Genomic DNA, 5,888 nt, shown 5'->3' on the forward strand with positions numbered 1-5,888 from the left:
AATAAACTGGAATTTTGATTCCAGTATTCAGCCCATTACCAAAAACTTTGATCCGTAATATCTTATAGGTTTGAATGGCCATATAAAATATTATGGTCTTTGAAAATTGGATATCAACATTGTTTAGTGTGCACTTGACTTAATCCTTATAAACTGAGGGGGGGGGGGGGGATTTGATTTGACCCCCCCAGTATATGTTGGTCTGAAATAGCACACTTAAGATAGGGCTAATGGAGAAGTTCTTGTCTGAAGAAAACTTCGCTGTAAAAATAGCGAAAAAATATTGAAGGTTTGTTGAAAATCCATTATCTATTTTAAGAAAGTTTTAGAATTTCAAGTTTTGGATTTGAGACGTCATAAATGAGCAGCTGCCCTCCATGTTACGAAATATACAATGCATACATTTAATTTTTCAATAGTTTGTGATTACCTAATTTTGTTTGATTTCTTTTTAGGAAAGGGTGTGAAATGATTTGTGTATTGATAAACTGAAGGTAGGCCCCGCTACAGTAGAAACCATTTTCATTTTTTCTGAGAAAAGGATTTTCTGAGAAAAGGAAATTGATTCATTTTTTTTACCACACACTATGTAGGAAAGTTGCACGCATATGAAGTCACAAATCAAACTATTTACTCTTCGACAGATTTTTCTCAAACCCTCGCCAATGTTTTTTTTATCATTTTTTTCTGTTCTTACAATGAATATTTTGTCATCGTGAACTCCCCCTTTAATAGACCAGTCATTTTAACTTTTCACTTGGAACAAATTGCAACAGAATTTATTCCAATGCAGAACATTTCTTTGAGGTCCATAGAAGACCATACTAAAAGTCCCAGAAAATTCGAATAGGGGAAAGTGTTCTAATTTGCATAAACGTAATGGTTAATTTTGGTCATATTCGCTCATTAAGTTTACGTAGCAGACGACGCTAGTGTATACTATGTACTCAGACCCGATTACAAATCATATCAATTCCGGCCTCGATATACTATAAACATTGACTTCCTCAAACTATCGCTGTATCATAAATATCAGTAAGCAAAGATTTATACCACAAGAACATTGTTACTATTAACATTAAATACATAAATTCGATTCTGTTTGGACTGTATTAATTGTTTAACATAAAAGGGTCTAGGCACGGAAACTATCATATGCAAGTCACGTGACATTGTACATCAAAATAATGACATTTTCTGCTTGCTCGATCTCAGAGTTCAAGAGAAAAATAAGATGTAGCTATTAGACCTGTAACATCCTGTTATACTACTATTTAACTATATACCGAAGTCACACCTTTTCCGTATTTTGCCAATTTATGGGAAAAATCTGTCAATTTGGAGCCCCTGAAGAGGGAAGGGGTCGATGCGCCGTATTTTGCCAATTTATGGGAAAATCTGTCAATTTGGAGTCCCTGAAGAGGGAAGGGTCGATGCGCTGATAGACTAAACCTACTCATCTTTAAGTTTCAAATAATAAAAGTGACTTAACCATATAGCAGAAATGCCTTTTGCCCGAATAGGGGGGGGGGGTCAAAAACTGCGATTTTGTTTTAAGAAAGAGGAAAAATAAGCAAAAAGGGTGGAGAGACTTTGGGAACCCCTAAGGGAGGTAGGCTTTGCTGAGCCAGCACTTCTTTATTGTAGTTGATAGAGGAAAATCTACTTTTTTATCTCCAAGTGGTTACGAAAAAATGAAAGAGGTTTGCTATAGAGCAGAAACAACGTTTTGCCTTAATAGGGGCTCCAAATTGGCAGATTTTCCCCATAAATTATAAATAAAATAAGGAGGGGAAAATAGGCAAAAAGGGTGGGGAGACTTAGGGAACCCATGAGGGGGTAGGCTTTGCTGAGCCAGAACTTCTTTATATGTAGCTGATAAAGGATTTTTTTCATCTCCAAGTGGTTACGAAACAATGAAAGTGGTTTGCTATATAATATATAAAAAAAACATTTTTGCATCAATGAGGGCTCCGAATTGATAGATTTTTCCATAAATAGGCAAAATATGGAAAAGGGATGGTTGACTTCGGCAAACCCCTGAGAGGTAGGGTTTGCTGTGCCAGGACTTCTTTGTATGTAGCTGATGGAGGAAAATCTAATATTGTTATCTCCAACTGGTTCCAAAGAATAAAAGTGGTCTACTGCAAAGGGGAAAACGCCTTTTACCTCATTGGGGCTCCAAAATTTTACAAGAAATGGGCAAAATACGCTAAAGGGGTGGGGTGATTTCAGCAGCCCCCTAAAGGATGTAGGCTTTGATGTGCCAGCACTTCTTTATACGTAGCACATAGAAGAAAGGCTACTCTTTTGTTTCCAAGTGGTTTTAAAACAATAAAAGTGGCTTACAATGTAGCAGAAACATCTTTTTGCCTCAATGAGGGCTCCGGATTTATAGATTTTTCTATAAATTGGCAAAATATGGAAAAGGGGTGATTGACTTTATAGCAAACCCCGTAGGGGATAGACTTTGCTGTGCCAGCACTTCTTTAAATTTAGCTGATAGAAGAAATCTATTTTTTCATCCCCAAGTGCTTACAAAACAATTAAATCGGTTTACTGCAAAGGGGAAACGCCTATTGCCTCAATGGGGCTAAAAATTGTGAGAATTTTCCAAGAAATGAGCAAAATACAAAAAGGGGTTGGTGACTTCGGAAGACCCCTGAAAGGGTAGGATTTGCTGTGCCATCACTTCTTTATATGTAACTCAAAGAGAAAAGCCTGCTCTTTTGCCTCCAAGTGATTTCTAGACAATAAAAGTTTTTTTCTTTGTAGCAAAACACCGCGTTGTCACATTGGGGGCTCCAAAAAGCACGATATTTTTAATAGTTGAGCTACGGGGGTAACTTTGACAAGCTATTGCGGGACTGTGCTGTGATGTTCTTGAACGTAATTGCATACAGCATGCAGAGCAATGCATCCTCTAACTTTTTCATTAACAGAAAAGTTACTTTCATATGAAGAAAAAGCCCTTTGCCCACATATCAATTTAAGTAATATACACCTTTGTATCGCCATACGTCATGGTATTTACGCGTGTTAGTCACACCAACAAAGGCGAGGCAAGACCGATTTAGTATATTGTACTATCTTCAAAGGCATCCAAGCGATCGCGTTGTAGTTGATATAACAGGTTGACTGGGACACGGAGGTTGGTTTTTGGTGTCACTTTATCGCAATATCGCATAATACATTCGGATGTATTTGCCCTTATTCTAAGCAAGTTAAGACATTAATACTGTTATGAAGCATATCAATTTTTTCGTTGATATATCTCCTTTCTTGTCGAATGCTGATATTTTACATTAGTTGTTGATGCTAATGATAAAACAGAAAGATTTCAACGCACATGCAAATTTTTGACCGAAAACACGGAAATTTTGGCATAATTTCTCACATTTTTAGAAAAATATGAACCGGACAGTCCCGGAAATGATTGCAATCGATTTATGATATCTTAATCATAGTGAATTGCGTATTCATTTCAAGATTTTTCCATTATCTGTACAAAGAATATCAAGGATAAGGCATATCAATTAATTTTGGCAGCCATCTTGGATTTATGCAAATTAGATGCCTTTTCCCTATTCGGAAAGTTTGGGACTTTTAGTATGTTGTACTAGGGACCTCATAGAAATGCATTGTGCTAAAAAAAAATTCTGTTGCAATTTGTTCCAAGTTTAGTCAAAATTTGGGCTAAAATAACTGGGCTATAAGTCAAAACTATTGGGGTCCACAGAAGTCTGTTTGAATAATGAGGAATTCAACTAAGATGAAGTGAATAATACGTGTTTGCATTATGAAGGCTCCAAGTTTAGCGATGAATAGCAAATATGAAAGAAAACTTCTGATTGGCTCCTGGTCAGTATATGGAACCAAATACACATGTAACACTGATCTTGATTGGTCAGTCCCTTTAGCTAAATGACTTTGACTTAACTGATTATTTAAAGGACAAGTCCACCCCCACAAAAGTTGTTTTGACTAAAAAGGAGAAAAATCCTACGAGCATTACACTAAAATTTTCATCAAAATCGAATGTAAAATAAGAAACTTATGACATTTTAAAGTTTAGCTTTTAATTTCACAAGAGTTATATGAATATTCTGGTCGGTATGCAAATGAGGAGACTGATGACGTCACCCACTCACTATTTCTTTTGTATTTTATTATATGAAATTCTAATTTTCTTCTCATTGTCCGGTGAAACAAAATTTGATTCCTCCCTGATCATGATGAATTACCATTATTTTAACATTCAATGGTTAAGTCAAGTTGGTCCTTATTGTCAAATCTGAAAAAATTAAAATATTGTATAATTCAAACATTAAAAAAAAGAAATAGTGAGGGACATCATCAACTCTCTCATTTGCATATCACTGAGTTGTGCAAATAACTGTTTTGTGAAAAATATGCGAAATTTCAAAATGTCACAACTGTCTTATTTTACATCCGATTTTGATATAATTTTCAGCTTTATGCTTGTTTGATTTTTCTCTATCTATTCAAATCAACATTTTCATGTGGTGGACTTAATTTAAATAATAGAAGTCTGACTTGTGCAGATAAGTGAAACACATTGTTTGCAGAATGTGCCTTAAAAAAAACCAAACAAAACTGCTTTACATGAGGAAATTCTTCAAATTACAAAACAACGACGGGTACAGACTGTGAGACAAAACAAAAGTGCAATGCCCTTACCGGAATGGTCCGGCCTGAAAATATTTATATCTAAATAAATAGAGTAAAATTCAGAGCAAAATGCTGAAAAATTCATCAAAACTGGATAACAAATAACAAAGTTATTGAATTTTAAAGTTTATAGATATTTTGTGAAAAAGGTTATATGCACATCGCCATGAATATTCTTTAGGTGGGCTAATGTCACATCTCTACTTTCCCTTTTCTTATGTTATTACATAAAATCATAAATGTTGCATTTTTTCCTACATGTGTAAATGATGTGTCCCCATTATGATGAAATAAGTTGCGGCAATAAATAATCCAATTGTTTTAGTTCTTGGTAGAAAAATTTTGAATGAACCTAATTTCCTATAATAAAATACAAAAGAACAACTTACAAGTGGGGATATGACATCATCAGCCCACCTAATGAATATTCATAAAGACATGCCTAGAACTGTTTCACCAGAACAATGCAAATCTTTAAAATTCAATAACTTTGTTATTTGTTATCCGATTTTGATCAAATTTTCAGAATTTTGCTCTGTGAATTTTACTCTATTTATTGAGATATAAATCTTCCCAGCCTGGACCATTCCTTTAAGGGTTAATAAATTATCCAATTTGATTTTCTACACACCAAAACAAGTGCATAGTGTCAATTGCCCTTTTTCTGATGTCGGGATTAAATTATGAGAAGCCAAAAACAAAATTTTTTTTTGTACATGTTTCTTATGTTTATTGAGTTTTTTTATCCATGCCAGAATAAAGAAGAATAAGTGATTATCTTGTAATACACAGTTGGGAATGATTACAGTGCCAAATGGGCTGGTATATTCAACCTCTTTTCCTACAGCCTAGGGACTTGCATCATGATTGGCTTTCCATAGTTGATCAAAATCAAGACAAGGGGAGCTGTTTCATAAAGGACCTGCGACTGTTGTAACTTTGCCATTATGGCAACCACGATGGAAACCTTGATTGATTGGCTGCTGAGCCATGTTAACATGGTAGTTGTCATAATGGCAAAGTTACAACAGTTGCAAGTCATGTATGAAACAGGCCTCAGATTTTGACTAAAATCCTTCAAGAACCTTAATTATGATTGGCTGCTCGAGCCCTGTTAACATGGTAGTTGTCATTATGGCAAAGTTACAACAGTTGCAAGTCCTTTATGAAACAGGCCCCAGATTTTGATTAAAATC

This window comes from Lytechinus variegatus, chromosome 6 (assembly GCF_018143015.1).
Source record: "Lytechinus variegatus isolate NC3 chromosome 6, Lvar_3.0, whole genome shotgun sequence".
In the NCBI taxonomy this organism is placed as follows: Eukaryota; Metazoa; Echinodermata; class Echinoidea; order Temnopleuroida; family Toxopneustidae; genus Lytechinus; species Lytechinus variegatus.